The sequence below is a fragment of the Zophobas morio genome, unplaced genomic scaffold (genome assembly GCF_036711695.1).
Source record: "Zophobas morio isolate AGI-343-1 ecotype UQ-CSIRO unplaced genomic scaffold, CSIRO_AGI_Zmor_V1 ptg000002l, whole genome shotgun sequence".
NCBI classification, from domain to species: Eukaryota; Metazoa; Arthropoda; class Insecta; order Coleoptera; family Tenebrionidae; genus Zophobas; species Zophobas morio.
The window spans coordinates 20,691,187-20,709,077 of record NW_026972107.1 but is presented as its reverse complement, the minus strand read 5'-3'; the positions used below and the strand labels follow the sequence as shown (position 1 = coordinate 20,709,077).

The 17,891-nt window shown below is 33.2% G+C and overlaps 1 protein-coding gene across 3 annotated transcripts in view; it reads right to left on the bottom strand.

Moving 5' to 3' along the window:
• Dop2r (Dopamine 2-like receptor) overlaps window positions 1–17,891 on the bottom strand; it is a 308,073-nt gene that overhangs the window by 252,625 nt on the left and 37,557 nt on the right. The gene's annotated exons all lie outside the window — the stretch shown is intronic.

Below are 17,891 nucleotides of genomic sequence, written 5' to 3'. Positions count from 1 at the left end.
AGTAACCCAATCAAAATTACCAGTGAAGTTTCAAGAATGGTAATTCTTAGGAAAAAAAGTGTAAGGATCATTTTTGTGGATAATTTTATGATCTAAAATTTTTGTCTGGGTTATATTTTTGATAAAACTTACTACTATCGAGAAAAAAAAAATGACATTTGACCTTGAATAACTTTTTTAGCACACATGGGATCTATGAGAACTTTTGCGTCTTTATTACTTCCCGAGCGTAAGCAAAGGAAGTATTCTAACCGAGTCCGTCGGCCGACTCTCTACTTTTACGTTTTCTCGATCTTTCATGACCCCTAGAAGACGAAGAAATAGGTCTCCCATTTCCGTCTGTCTGTCCGTCTGTCCGTCCGTCTGTCCGTCCGTCTGTCCGTCCGTCTGTCCGTCCGTCTGTCCGTCTGTCCGTCTGCCGTCCCGGATTTTTATTAGACAGATAATCTCCGAAAGTACTCGACCGATTGTTGTGAAATTTTGTACTTATATTAAGAAAATCATGTAGATGGTAAAACGCTAACCAAAATTTGTCTAATCATCCCCACCACTAATGCGATGACGTCACTTCAAAATTGTACATAGTAAATGGGTTTTCAATTATATAATATAACATAGTCCTACACATGTAGTTTACAACTCCGAATCGACTTTTCACCCGAAACGTCCAGATTTTTGGAAAAAAAAATCAAAATTATAAAACAACATTTTGAAATTTAATTTTTAATCTGCTAACCAGAATGCTTTGAAATGTTGCAGATGTTTTAAGGCTATAAAGAGCATCATAAATCTTTAGTCAAAAAATATTTGCTTATCCCTTCCAAAAACTTGATGACGTCAGCTCAAAAGTTTGTGGAATAAATCATATCTATAATGTACAAAATATGATGAGTCTGTACTTGTGATCTATCACTCCATTCATATTTTTTGGATTTGCATATACAGGGTGACTCAAAAAAATTAATGAATGCGTAAATTTATTTTACTGATTTACTCAGAAACTACAAAACCGAATGCTTTGAAATCTTGCAGATGTTTTAAGGTTATAAAGAGCATAATAAATGTTTAGTCAAAATATATTTGCTTATCCCCTCCAAAAAATTGATGACGTCAGCTCGAAAGTTTGACGAATAAATCCTATCTCAACTGTAAAAATATGATGAGTCTGTACTTGTAATTTATCACTCCATTCATATTTTTTGGATTTGCATATACAGGGTGACTCAAAAAAATTAATGAATGCGTAAATTTATTTTTTTGATTTAATCATGAACTGCAAAACCGAATGCTTTGAAATCTTGCAGATGTTTTAAGTTTATAAAGAGCATAATAAATGTTTAGTCAAAATACATTTGCTTATCCCCTCCAAAAAATTGATGACGTCAGCTCGAAAGTTTGCCGAATAAATCCTATCTAGACTGTACACAATATGATGAGTCTGTACTTGTGATTTATCACTCCATTGATTTTTTTTTGGATTTGCATATACAGGGTGACTCAAAAAAATTAATGAATGCGTAAATTTATTTTATTGATTTACTCAGCAACTACAAAACCGAATTCTTTGAAATCCACTGCGAAAAAAAAACATAAAGGCATGCAGTCGTCACGTTTCCGACAGCGAGGGAAGTACTGTCTATACTCTTTAGACCAATTTTTTCAACTGATCTACCCAAGGTTTCTATCAAAATTCAGCTCTGTCCGAGTTTTTGATATTTGAAATGTCTATTTTGACCGAACTATATTTTGTTGTTGACGGACAGCAGTATTAAAAATACTGTATTGCTAGAGGTTAGTTTTGCTATCGTTAGCGTCTATAAGAATTATACTATAATTCAATGAGGAATTCTTAGGGCTTAAATTGAACCAATAAAATCAGCATTATAAAGTTTGGTTGCGATTAGTTACCGAGTTTTGAACTTATGAAATATGTCATAAAAACGACTATACTCTAAAATAAAAATTGGTCTACAGAGTTTAGACAGTACTTCCCTCGCTATCAGAAACGTGACGACTGCATGCCTATTATGTTTTTTTTCGCAGTAGATTTCAAAGCATTCGGTTTTGTAGTTCCTGAGTAAATCAATAAAATAAATTTACGCATTCATTTTTTTTTAGTCACCCGGTATATGCAAATTCAAAAAAATGAATGGGATGATGAATTACAAGTACAGACTCATTATATTTTGTACATTCTAGATAGGATTTATCCGGCAAACTTTTGAGCTGACGTCATCAGTTTTTTGGAGAAGATAACCAAATATATTTTGACTAGAAATTTATTATGCTCTTTATAACCTTAAAACATCTGCAATATTTCAAAACATTCGGTTCTGTAGTTCCTGATTAAATCAATAAAATATATTTAGGCATTCATTATTTTTTTGGGTCACCCTGTATATGCAAATCGAAAAAATATGAACGGAATGATAAATCACAAGAAGAGACTTATCATATTTTGTACATTTTAGATCGGATTTATTCGGCAAACTTTTGAGCTGACGTCATCAAATTTTTGGAGGCGATAACCAAATATATTTTTACTAAAGATGTATGATGCTCTTTATAGCCTTAAAACATTTGCAGCATTTCAAAGCATTCGGGTTAGCAGATTCAAAATTAAATTGCAAAATGTTGTTTTGTAATTTTGATTTTTTTTTCAAAAATCTGGACGTTTCGGGTAAAAACTCAATTCGGAGTCGTAAACTACATGTATAGGGCTATGTTATTTTATACTATTTAAAACCCATTTACTATGTACAATTTTGAAGTGACGTCATCGCATTAGTGGTGGGGATGATTAGACAAATTTTGGTTAGCGTTTTACCATCTACATCATATTCCTAATATAAGTACAAAATTTCACAACAATCGGTCCAGGACTTTCGGAGATTATCTGTCTAATAAAAATCCGGGACGGCAGACGGACAGACGGACAGACGGACAGACAGACGGAAATGGGACACCTATTTCTTCGTCTTCTAGGGGTCATGAAAGATCGAGAAAACGTAAAAGTAGAGAGTCGGCCGACGGACTCGATTATAATACTTCCTTTGCTTACGCTCGGGAAGTAAAAATTCTTTTTATTTTTTTATGTTTCATCAGTCTTAGATGTTTAGAACAACCGTAGTTTTTGAATAATGCAGTATATTTATCCATCAAACTCTATTTACTCGTCTCAAAAATACACTTCTTCTACTCCTTATAAAATAATCTACCTTGTCACAATACAACAGTTCATTACAATGACTCAAAATAACTTTAAAAATTATTTTAAATAAATTTTCGGCCACGTTCAAGAAGTATGCACTACACATTAGATATGCAATTAAAGGTTCTCATTGTCTTACATTAACTTCGTAACTTGATACTCCTGTTCCATCAATTTCTACGAATTGTTTAATTTTCATTATCATTTAAATGTCTATTCGAAGTATAAACATTTTGATTGTCTGCATATTGTTTACGGAGTACAAGCAAAAGAAATATTGACTTTAATATTTAGTAATTACAATTAAACAAAATAAGTAAACTAATAAATGTGAAACTTCATCCAGGGCAAAACTGATCCGAATTTCCAACTGTTGCAAAAATTAAGTAAGTTTTACGTTGGAGAACTACGCAGCAAGATACCATGTTTCTAGTACATTCTAAATCTAATCTCCGTTCTCCTTTAAGTTGGCAGAGTAGAAAACTCGTAAGCAATGCATTTTATATGAAAGAATTAAACTCTAACGAGATCTAAAGAAGTTGATAGATGAATCTTACACAATTTAAGTATTATTAAAGTTTCTGTAATTCCGCATCCCTTCATATTAAAATTAAATTTATTTTATATTAAAATTCCATAGAAAATTGAATTATTTCTTGAATTTTCATAATTTTAAAATCGCGTTTTTTTCTTTTCCACTCGAGAGTCAGTACGTGAATTTGGAATTTCTTTCATCATCTGCATCTATTAGTGTTAAAATGCGATTTTAGTTTTTCTAATTTCGTTGCAAGTCGATTTTTTTTCTTGAATTTTCATGTTGCGACGAAACTTCGGTGATTGGTTGGTGGCGTCGGTAATGGTCCGGAGTTTCGCCGATAACGCCTGGGGGTGGCGTACCTCGGTGCCAAGCCTCGGGCCGACTAGTGCCGCTGAAAAAGTAACACCTAGACTTATGAGGTCACCTTCACGCCACCGAGGGTGGTGCCTTCGGTCGGGAGCGGCGGTACTCGGGTGCACCGGGATGGCTCTCAAGCCGGAGACACGAATCTCCAGGTGATTTGGTGAGCGCCCGCGGAAACAAGAAATAAAACGGCGAAATTTTACGAACAATAATCGGGTTTTTATTCACTGCCACCAGCTACACGGCTAAAATAATCTTAAATAATTACACATCGGTTTTACAAAAAAAATAAACAAAAAGAATTAAACGTCCGGCACGGTCGTTCCCTCCTGGACGGCGACTTCCTTCGGGACGTGCTCCTCCTGGCGGGGGAACGGTTTTTTCCGCTCGGGGGCGGCGATTCGAAAACAACACGTAAACAGGCAGAAAATCCAAAACGGTGCTTACAGTGGTCGGTCGGATCTTGGAGTTCTGCACTTCAAAAACCAAAACTTTCGGAAAAACGGCCACAGCACTTCTCCGAAGCCTCGAGAAAAAGTCCCCTTTTCCGGCCGACTCGGCGCCGCAGTTGCGAATTAACCCCCACTCTCGGTACGTGTGCCGGTTTCCGGGCCGCGAAAATTCGCTTCGTTACAATGTTCCTAAATTTTAATTTTTGTACTGTTTATTGTATCACATTTCAGAATCTACTACGAGTTTTGCCTTAGATTTTTTACGGTAATAACACTAATAACAGTACTGATACTAACAATGTAAATATGATCGTATTCTCTTCTTTGTATTATTAAAAAAAAAATGTTTATTACCCACATATAACGCGTTTCGGAATTTTCATTAAACGAAAGATTTTTATTACTGAAAATTTTGAAATTAATCTGCGACAAAGTAATAGTTAATACAGTGAAATTATTTTTGAATAACGAAGATAATCAGTAACAAGTTTTCCTTCCAATGAAGTCAAATTTAATTTTTTTACCGCAAAGGTAAAGATTGTTAACTACTTCCGCATTACTAAAAATATTTTAGACCATAATCTACAACATTGCTGCTGATCGAGTTTAAAATCTTCCATAATAAAAGAACCTCGCATGTTAAAAATTTCAATACAACTTTTGTAGAAATAACAAGCAAATATTTTTTTGGTAACAGTTGAAAAGCACTAGTACATACTACACAGTATCATCAATAATATTTGGTTATACTACAATTAAAAAACTAAGACAAACAAAAACGCAATTTTAAAATTATGAAAATTCAAGAAATAATTTTAATGCAAATACTTAGAAGCGGAATGAGAAAAATTTCATGCTAAATTGTATAAGATTAATGTATCAACTTCTTCAGAAATCGCTAGATTTTTGATAAATTGACAATATCACCGCAAATTCTTCTACATATATAAAATGAATTGCTTACGGGTTTTACGCTGCCAATTCAAACTGGAAAAGATAATCAAACTTTCATTGAAGGTAAATAGCGTAGGAAATTCAAAATAATCCAAAATCTCTAGTCGTAATTAATATTTATATCTTCAAACATTATTCATACAATTGTTCCATTTGTACATTTCTAAGGCCAACAGTTTCCAAAGCATCAAGGATATCGCATGCAATAAATTATATAAACTGGTGCAGTACTGGATTATTATTTTTACTATGCTACATTAATTATTTTCGTTATCTAATCCTACGGCTAAAAATAATTTTACCTAGACTTTTTTTGTTAATCATGATTGCTGATCATGACCAAAACAATTTCAGGTTTACTCATGAATTATTATTAATATTATTTAAATCTATAGTGTGAGTATAGAATCAGACCTGAAATTGGGTCTATAATTTTTAATAATAATTCTATAATCACACTATAGATTTAAATAATATTTGTCCACAGCAAATATTTTTTTCTTGTTTGAGTTTAATTGTATCTATATACCTACTACAAAAATCTTCATAGTTCGAAGCACAAATTTTCATTTGAATAATATACAGGGTGATTTTTTTAACCTGAAACTTTCAAAAAGCTCGAAAAATAAGGCCTCTGCAAAAAAATGTCCAGAATCAAAATTTAATCATGCCGTGGGAGAAATACATTAGTGCTAAAATTACCCCCCCCCTTCCCCTCTCATTGTAGGTGGGGCAGGGGTTAACTTCTAAACCTTAAATGGGAACTGTTATTTTTTATTGCAGATTCGGAGTCTACGTACGATTTGTCTGAAACATTTTTTTCGATTCTTGATAGATACTGCTGAATCGACGAAATTCAAATTTTTACGATTTGACATCTGTTTTGAGAAGACAAACTCATTCAAATCAAACTATGTAATTTCTCCGTGACATTCTTTCGATGTATAAACCTAAATAAACAGTTGAGCTTCAGATTGCTATTATTTAGTGCTGAAGGACATTTTATCCCGTTAGTTATGTGCAGGCGCTGCCGATGCGTTATTTATGCCGCTGGTTTTTACTTTACAGAGGTTATCACAAAACGGAAATCGTAAAATCAAATTTTACCATATTTTTAAACAGCTGGATTTGTCGGATTATACTTATATATAGCCTTCGATCAATTTTTTGTTGAATAAATTAAGAACCTTATTTTCTAGAAAATGTGGAAGGACCCATGTCTTTATTTATTTACGATTAAATAAGAATAATAATTATATGCAAAATATTTTGTTCCATTGTCGCTTAATTAATCATTTTATTCCTGTGTTTTGAGGAGACAACTCATTCAAATCAAACAAATTTCTACATGAAATTCTTTCGATGTATGTATACACATAAACAAACGAAGTTAATCAAGGACACTGATAATAAATAATACATTATTTTCCGTTGGTTATTTGCTTTGAATATAATTCATATTGTCGCATCTATGTCTGCTGATGGCATGTCATTTGCACCACTGCTTTTTAATATATAAAGGTTGTCAAAAATTAAAAATTTTATATAACTTTTCAAAGTAGCGAAATTTGTTGGACTGTACTTCAAGGGCGAGGGAAGTTCTATCGAAGTAATCTTGGACCAGTTTTTCAAAATGTCTTGGTACATTTCACCATTCCAGTTGCCTACAATATTGTGGCGACTCATTTTTGATTATTTACAATAAAAACGTGTTTTTTTTTGCAAAATTGTATGTTTGGGTTCTCAGAAGGAGAAATCGAAAAATATAAAAACGAGTTTTACACAAACCCACATTTTTTCAAAGAGGGGGGAGGGACACTACTTTTTTGCGCTAAAGTATTTCCCCCATTGAATGATTAAATTTTGAATCTGGACGTTTTTTATAAAGTGTTTATTTTTCGAAATATTCGAAAATTTCAGGTTAAAAAAATCACCTTATATATCTACCTAATTTTTCTACTCAGGTTGTAGTAATTTTATCGTTTAGAAAGGATGCAATACCAAAATGTGTGATATAAATGCAAATAGTATGTATTTACACGTGATGGAAAATATAATTTAAGTTTATTTACGTTATTATATTGGCAAAAAAAAATTATGGATGTTTGCCCTACCATAAGCTTCCATACTTAAGAGAAGATTCTTCATGCTAAACTTTATTTACCAAGGTTTTGATGTATGTCATATTTATTACGTCCTGACGAACAAATTAAAAATACATTTTTATATGTGTATTATGCAAAACAACATATTGCCTTTTAATTTTTTTCAACTTTTAACATTAATGTATATCATTGACATACAATAAATTATTCAACAAACACAAATGCCAACGCGCAGCTTTCATAATTTTGTAAATATTGAATATATTTACATTTTATGAGCGAACAATTAAATGCTTACCTATTATTTATTTATAAAATACAATAAAATTACAATAATTTTTAAATTTTACTCATTATTAAAAAATAATAAACAAACTGCGGTCTGAAGATAGCATGTTCGAGGTTATCTCACTAGTAACGTACTTACGAAAAACAAAATTGACTATTTTTAATTAAGCGATCTTTCATTTACTTGGTGAATCTTGGTTTCTGACTTTGACAAGTTGAACTGAACCCCAGTTATTATTAAAATGAAGCTAAATATTAAAATTTCGATTTTAGTTCTTCAATCTTACTCCTACCAAAGCTTTATTAATTTCATTTCCTAGATTTTTCGACATTTCGAAGCTGCTTCTGTTGATCTATTCAGTTTCGGTCTGCCAAAACTTTAAGAAACGACCTTTTGCTCATTTATTTTGAGAAGGAAAATCTACTTGATCTTGAAATATGCGTTCCCATATAAAATATACATAAACGCTCATGTTAGAAAGGCCCATTAAATTCATCTGATCCGATTTGTTGATTGTAAACAAAATATGACAACTTAGTTTCGATTCCGTACCCAACATTTCTATTTAACAAATATCATTTTAAAGGCATCTGGTGGACTCTTTTTACAGTTTTCCACCCTGTTTTCCATATTCTATTAATATTTGCAAATAGGATAAAGTTACGGTTTATATAAGCAAGCTTAATGTAAACAAAAATGAACACTATTTACCTGGAAATGCCTGTAAAATATTACATGCATACTACACTTGATTGTTATATTAAATTACCACTGGAAGTTTCGTTACACCGCTGCAACGATTTACTCATAGCTCCTACTTTTTTGGTGATCTGAACTTCTTGGGTAAAACTAAGAAATACAATTAAAAAATATCCAGCAATGATTATTAAAAAACGCCAAAAGACTAATTTTCGCTTTAAATTCACATGAGATAAAAATTACTAATATAAAATTTTTGTTACGAAGATTTTGAATTCACAATCTACCTACACATGGATTGTCATTTTTGGTCGAATCAGTTTATTCAGATTAGTAGAATGACTTTATTGTAAAAGAGTAAACCTCTAGATTTATAGTGTCTGCTTCAATGAAGGCAGCTTCTGTTGTTTTTTAATCGCTGGAAACGGCGAATTCATGAAATGGACCCAGTTAAGCCGTGTAGATGTACGTAATACTCTTTCATAAAACATGAGGGATTGTCGGAAAAAACTTATTGTGTAGCACAAAGCGAAACAAGGCGATTATCTGTCGATGCTGCGAAATTTAGTTTGATGAAATGCGAGCTTGACGCTTTTATACTCTTTATCTCCTTTACAGCAGTATTCCTAATTTATGAGACATTTTGAATGCTCTTTCACTGAAAAATAATTATCTACATGAAAAATTCCGCAATCGATATTCGATTAATATGCAAATTTTAACAATAGGTGGCGCGGTTAAAACGGAAATAAATAGGCACGTCCGGTTATTATTTATAGAAGGAAACAATTTAAAGCGACCACAAGGTTCCAAATCTCCAATTAGGACCGGACTCGTTATGTACACCTACTTGTATGTCAGCTTAAATATTAATTGTGTTTCCACAAATACTGGGCTTCCACAACGCACATAAACTGTGCATTAAGCTTGTGATGTTAATAATTCCATACAATCGTTCATTATGAAAAACTATAGCAGCACAATGTTGACATATTTCCAAACAAATTAACTTTCATTACCATTACTTAGCCATTCACTATTTATTCTAAGCTGCCATTAGTTCAATTTAAAAATTAACCAAAAAGAAACAGTATTTTATTGATAAAAATGACGTTTGCAAATTTTATTCAAATATTGGTTTTCTTTTAATTTATTAAACGCGACTGACTGTGGACAGACAAACACAATCTGCGTAAATTGTAAAATATGTACACGTATTGGCAATTTCAAATAATTGTATAATTCCGGTTTTGAAAATATTCACATTTATTCCAAGCGGAAAATATGCATATATTACAAACTACTACAAAATATACTCGTAAAAATGTGTTTGATTATAACAAACACACAGATTTTCAAAAAAGGTTTTTCGTGTTTGCTGAAAAATGTATGAAGTGATGGTACGTACATATGTGTACAAGGCAATTTCTTACATTTTTAATAAAGGCTTCTGATTCCACATCCAGTGTTTTGCTTTGAATTGGAACCAAACATTGTTACAAATTTTCGATTTAATAGTTTCACATTGATGCACTTTTACAACATAGTTTGTAATACACTTGTGACAATTTTTTAAACGTAGCAATGAACTTTTTATTGCATAAAAGTATTTAAATTATAATTTGATTAATGCAATTCTAATCATAATGTTATTACATTCCAACATTTTCAGAAAATTTGTGCTTAACCATAACAGTTATATATAACGTTTACTTAAGGCAACAAAAAGATTAAATTTAGCAGTTTTCGAACATCGATAATGTAAAAAGTTAAGCTTAAAATTTCTAAATAATCAGTTTGGTAGTTTCAGAGTTCCTAACAAAATCACAAATACGATATAAAATACGGACAAAGTAAATTTTTAGTTTTATTTTATAGGGATTGTGACGTGGCTGACGAAAACTTCACATTTTCTTTCAGACCTTTCTTTTTCTCCGAAGCACAACGAATACTATATTTGTGTGTTAGGATATACTTATAATAAGGATGTGTTTAATAATAATTTAGAAGATAGTAGGAATAATTATACTGATTCTAACATTAGCCACGAGGTTATTGCGTTCCTGAAAATTTATAAATATGGAAAATAAGGTCCGCTTGGTTCATGGAACGCTCAGTATAGGATATATGAGGATGATCCTAAAACTTCCACTAGGAGCAACAAATTTGTGTTAAAATTAAAACGTACTTTTATAATTATAACATTCAGTGGCTACAATATGACAATGATTCCACTAGGATGTTGCCGAGGATTGAGTTTATAAAACCGCTATTTAAAACAACAGACAGTTTTTTGTGCAACTGAAAATCTGTTACCGACTGCAGATTCAGTACAATGGAAAATTTGACTCTGCAGATCATTTAAAACACGAATAAAACTCGAATAAAAGCTTGTGAAAAAGTGACGGGCAATATTTTGAACACTTGTTGCTTTAGATTTCATAACTTTTCCTTTCTAATTTTTTCACACTTTTTATGAAAGATCGATGCCGTAAAAATTGTGTGACTTGCTGTACATTGTTCTATATTAAAATTTAAATTCACCACTTACGTTAACATTTGTTGATTAGATTTCTAAATGTTACTTGAATGTCAAAATGTTTGTATAAAATTTTCATTTTCAAAAAATTGTTCCATACAAAGTCATTGTAGAAATTTTTACATTATTGCAAGATCTGTGTTTTTATAGCTTTGCGAATACGGCATGAATATTTTGTTATTCTGAGAAGGCACCAGCATTAACCGCTGTACCAATAAGAATTCGATCGAATCCCGCCAGATTTTTTGGGATGCTTAATAAAGTTTTCCTGTCATGTCGCATCGCAATCCGTTGATTTATTTGAAGGTTATGCAACGGACAGCAAATTCATCACCGACGTCAAGATTTATGGAGGGCTCTCTCATTCCTGCTCTTGCTTAGAGAAATATTTTTTGAGTGACGTTTCCCAAAATCTTGCGTCAAAAGTCTTTCAAGATAAAAACTCACGGTAATTGCTTGAAACTTTCCAAACACTGTAATTGTTTTTCCATCGAGGGAATTAATTAAATTAGGTAGAGAGTGTGTGTCGTGGCCGGCCTAATCCTACAGGAGATAACTCATTTAAACTTTGACGTGATCACCGACAGTTCTGAGATTCTTACGAGAAGTTGCCCAATTTGCCGTGTTTGACCTTTATGTCAAGATACTTATTCTTCTTAGAAACACGAGTCAATGTTCGCTGGAGAGTGAAATCATAAATTGTGAGGGCGTTTTTAATTGCACAACAATCGTGTATAATTACAAAAAGGGAGCGGGAGCAGAAAGTTTTTAGAATATTCCAAAATGACATTTCAGAAGTCGAAGCAAAAAATTTAATGAAAGAAATTAACTTTGATAAAAAAAAATTATTCTGTGCTAGAACTTCCGTGGGCTTCATTTTGGCAATATCCATCGAATATTACTTTATTTTTTAAGAAACACAGAAATTGGAGATTAATATCTAAAAAAAGCAAATGCGATTTTCACCATTCACTGCTTTGTTATAAAACTTCTAAAAATAAAGCATACTTCCTTCAAATTAAATTGGATTTAATTACATGAGTGGCCTACACCTATCTTTAAATCATGTAATTCTGCCATATACACTGCGTTTCAAATAAAATGCACCACCTAGAAGGAGTAGGCGTAGAATGTTGAAATTTGGTGGAGAAGACTATTGCACGTAGACAAACATTTGATTAAAATTTCAAAGAAAAAATAAAATGTCTAACACAAGAAATGTTAATAATGTGTTAAAATTCCACGTGCACGAATACAAGACTGTATTCTTCTAGGCATGCTTAAAATGAGATGATCTATTGCCTGCTGGGGTATCTCATTCCAGGCATTTTGAATTTGTTGTAGACATTCTTCCAAAGTCTTTGGAGGATGTGGTAAATTGCGCAGCCTTCTATGCATTAAATCCTAAACATTTTCGTTTGTTGATAAATCTGGTGATCGGGCAGGCCAGGGTAAGAAATTGAGGTTATTTTCGTCAAACACTCTTTAAGTTAATATGGCCACATGAGGCCACGCATTATCTTGTTCAAAAGATGTTCTTCGACGGTTCTAGAGGTAAGGAAAAAGAAATTGATTTAACACGTTAACGATGTAACGCCGGGTATTTAGCGTGCCTGGAATGAACACTAAGGGGGTACTTCAACAGATGTGTATACCATCCCATATCATTACTCCAGGTGTTAGAGCGATATGACGTCTCTGTACAAATTCCAGATTTTACCTTTGGCCTCGAGGCCTTCGAACACGTATGCGTCCATCAGAGTGCCACAAACAAGACCTAGACTCGTTCCTAAACATTATGACATTCCACTATTACAGCCATTGCTGCCTGTCTTGGTACCAGTGAAGCCTGGTAGTTTTGTGTTCTTGTGGTAAGGGAAGTTTGCAGTTTGGACGATAAGATCTCAAGCCAAAGCAACGAATTTGGCGGTAGATGGTACTCCTCGGATTCTGTGTCCAATTGCTGTCATCCAGTCCATCCCGACTGATCGTTATGGTTACCAAGGGTATTGAATAACACTTCTTCTTAGCAAATGATCTTCGCGTTCTTGGGTGACTCTGAAACGGTCGGTACTCCTGCGACGCATTTGTAGCTCTTCGTTGTTCCATTCTCGACTTGTTCTTAATATCGTAGAATGCGTTGGGCCTAGTCTTCTGGTGATTTCCCGAAATGGTAAACCAGCCTCATGCATCCCAATAATTCTCCCTCTTTCAATAGGTGTTATCTGTTGAAAATTCCCTCGTGTGCGAACTCGTAGCATTTTTGCAAGCACAATAATGACAAATGTCAAGTTAAATTGCAAAAGAATCTTACTCAAGTGTCTTTAAAACTTGATCAAAAAATTAATAAAAATCGAATAACACCCGGTATATTATCAAAACAAATTGTAGTTTTTCTTTCAAATTTTAATCAAATGTTTGTCTATATGCAACAGTCTTCTCCACCAAATTTCAACATTCTACGCCTACTCCTTCTAGGTGGTGCATTTTATTTGAAACGCAGTGTATTTACCAAAGTAAGCTAAATTATTTATACTCACCTCTTAACATATTCAAGACATGTCAGTTTTACGTAGGCAACATTAAACAACTAACAACTAAAAACCTAATACAATTTGTATGATATTTTCCTTGAAATGAGGGAAAATAAAAATGCTGCTTTTTGTCAAACTTAGCTTTACTATGGACGAATTAAATTTTTCTTTATTTTCTTAATCAGATCATACTGAAGACCTGGCAAGTATCTATAAAAATTTGTGGTAAAATTACTTACTAAAATTAGTGCCTATGAAATACAAAAATACTTTAAGTCCACGCTCACAACATTTCATTTTCATTTATACATACTTATTTTATGAAGCTGATCTTCAACATACAATCTAGAGCTGACAAAAGCAATATAAATTTGTTTAAAATTTAAACTTCCCAACCAACAAAAAAACAGTTTGGTATCAAATTTCGGGAACGCTCATAAACATTTCAAAGTACTGTTATGGTTTTGGAACGCTAGACATTTCGTCTCGCATACGTAAACTACACCGTATCCGAAGCTAAACCTCTCGCATTGTCCTTTGTCTTCAATAAATTACTTACCCTTTCATTATTCTACGATCAAACTATTCACAATCAAAACACATTCTTACAACTTCGTTTAAATACATTCATTTAAGAATGAAGCTAGGTATAGCCATTTTAAAATATTTAATTTTTTACCCGCTTATTACAAAACTCTATGAATTTTAAACAAGGAATGTTATTTTTTAGTCACGATCCTCGTCACATCCGGATTTTCATCAGCGTATGTTCATTAATTAGGCTTTTGATCAACTGTATCCTCATAGAAACAGTCTAATTAAAAAAAAGAAGGATTTTTCTGCTCCGTATATTATGCTTTCTCTTTTATTTGAACTTTTTAGAAGTGGGTAGAAATGTTAATGACGTTTGTCCATTGTATTACGCAAAATTACCAGAATTTTTTATTTTGCCGCCCCCAAAATTGAAGCTGAACGTGTTCCTCATTGGCAGTGTTTACTTCCCGTTGTCTAATTAAAAAATTATGAAGCAATTTACTTGCTCGATTTGTTTTTTTTTTTGTAAAAATTTAAAACTTAACATGATGTGAGTTTATAAAATATACGTTCACAACATTGGAGATAATAAAATAAAAGAAATTTTCTTCTGTCTGACTACACTAACACTATATTTAACATTTTCCAATAGAAGTTATCTTTTAAAATTAATACTAAATGTGATTTTTCTTTAAAAATTTAAGCTTACGTTTACTCTTATCTAATCTAAATCGCATCTCAAAAATTTTTATTCTTCCATTTTTCCACTTCAAGTGTAACGTCTTGTGAAGATTTCTTCCTCTGAACTTTTAATAATGTGACATCTTGTGACAAACTTTTATGATAGACTTACTTGCCTGGTCACTGTGGAGATGTGAAGAATTGTGGAAACGATGTCTTACACTTCATTTTCAGTAAACAAAGATAAATAACACTGTACGATCAGCGACATAAAGTAGATGGTAAAGGGCCATATATCGAACTAGTCATTTTGCTAACAGGAAAAAACGCATAATGTGAAATAATGCAAGCTGCAATAACAATAGTCGAGGAATGGTGTAGCAGGCAGGGGCGTCCGGTGCATTACACTTACATCTAAAGATGTGTGTCTTGGATATATGATATGTTCAAGATATGTTATTGCTGATAAAAGCTGGGCAAAGTGATCGAATCATGGCTGATTTAGATGTTTTGTTTACACCGTTGCTTTGGAAACCACACGTCGTAGCCGCCTGGTATGCGCCTGACACAACTGGACTAGGGTCCCGTTCCAACAGTGCTCGGGAGGATTGAGTTACTATCGCGAGTTTTAACTTTTCATTCTGCAGGAATACGTATAATAAATATTCTTAGATAATCTACTTGGTAATACAGACATTAGGAAACAACTACACAGCGCCTATATTAATAATATTCGGGCAAGGGTCGACAAAAATCGCCATATATTAGGCCCATTGATAATGTGCATAAAATTTTTTGGAGTGTTTGAACTTGCTTTACGTGGACATGACGAAAGTAGGGAATCACAAAATTCAGGTATATTTCGAAGTCTGATTGATTTTACGAATGAATTGGATCTGCTTTAACAAATCATTTGAAAGAAGCAACGGTTTTTAAAGGAACGCCTAACACTGTTCAAAATGAACCTTTAGATTCCATGAACGTAAAATTTTAACCGAAGGCGAAAAGGTATGTGGAGAAATCCTTTTTTACTTTTATTGAATGTAGTTTTGTATTTATTTTCGTCACACAATTTCGTCTATTAATCTTCATATTTAACTCATCAATCAAATTGTGTCCCCTCATTTCAAAAGATCACGGGTCGCCACTGGTAGCATGCACACCCTCTCCGTAAATGGAGAGAAGACGAAATTAATCCTGTTCACTAAGAGAAGAAAAATTGGCACACTACGGATAACAAAAATATTTAACACAACACTTCAACTATCGGACGAAGTCAAATACCTGGTAGTTGTATTGGAATAGCGACTAAACTGGAAAAAGCATGTAGATGATAAAGTAGAAAACGCACGCTCGACTCTTTGGCAATGTCGTAGGGTAGTGGGAAGATCTTGGGGTTTAAACTTCAAGATCCCCTTCTGGATCTATACGACAATAGTCAGACTGATACTCTGCTACGGAGCTTTAATTTGGTGGCCCAGAGCTAAACAAAAAACAACAGTTCTACAACTTGAACACGTTCAGAATTGATGGGAATAATACTGGGAGCTAGGATAATAATTGGTGAACGTGAAATCGGCAACAAATCAGTACCCAACTTAGTGACAGCAAGTCTGCACTATTAGCCCGGGACAGCTACATGGTTGGATCTGTGCTGATTTAGGAGTGCAGACAAACGCTAAGGTATGTAACGCAGAGAAATACTTAGTGTAGAACTTTGTTGAATCAAAGAACACAATGGCAACGAAGGAAACGAGAGAGGAGATGAGATCGCGAAGGGAGCCGCGCGCATGACCCTCTGGGGACCCTAACCGGCAATCACGCTTTCGGTCGTCCTGTCGAACAAACTCGTAAAGCAATATACCCATAGACGCCATAAGTAAATATGGACGACGTTAAACAGCTGTCGGCAGAGTGGAGCGTGTATAGCGACACCAGACCGTAAGTTGACGAAATGCAAATGAAAATATTCAAATCAGTGAAAGACGAACTTAAACGGCGTATTGATAGTGGTGATAAAGATTTAAAAATCATGTATCGTAGTGGTATTCCCACGATTGTTCCCTCTTTAAACTAAGTAAGTCCAGCAGGTTAACAAATAGTTTCACTATATTCTATCAAAATGTTCGTGAACTAAATTCCAAAACGCATGATCTCTACACCAGTTGCTATGACAATTCATTTGATATTATTGCATTGACCGAAACTGGGCTAAATGACTCTGTTTTCAATTCCGAATTATTTCCCGCAAATTACAGTATTGTTCGTTGCGACAGAAAATTTTCCCTAGTTGATAAAAGCACAGGAGGTGGAGTTCTAATTGCTTTTTCTGATTCTTGCCAATTCAAAATAGTTGACACTAAGGGTCTTACAGATTTGTTACCTCTAATTGATATAGCCATGTGTGATGTTAATATAAATACAGTTGATTTTCGTCTTGCGGTAGTATACATTCCTCCAAATATTAACTCTACCGACCTTGAATTATTCCTCAATGCTCTAGAAATTCTAACACTGAATAAAAAGATCATGTTGCTCGGTGATTTTAATGTACCAGGATTTAGTCATTCATTTTCTACTACAACTATCAGTTGCTCTAATAATAATAATAATAATAATAATAATAATAGGTTTTATTTTCCCAACAGACACAAGGTCCATATAGAGATAGAATCATACATTGATAACTAATGGCAAAAAAAATGAATAGAAAAAATAATTAAAACTAATAATAATAATAATAATAACAATATAAACATAATTTCCAACCTCATAACAACTAAACAAAATATACTATTAACATTGCATATAGTAGTCAAGTAATTGATCCTTAACCTTACGTTTGCTCAAATCATCATGAAAAATGTCAATTTTATTTTGAATACAATTCCATAATTTGAAAGAATTTAACATTGGCGAGTTGTAATGGTGAAAAGTGTTTGGGATGTTATAGAAGAAGGTAAGTGGCGATCTGCTTACAGCCCTAGGGACA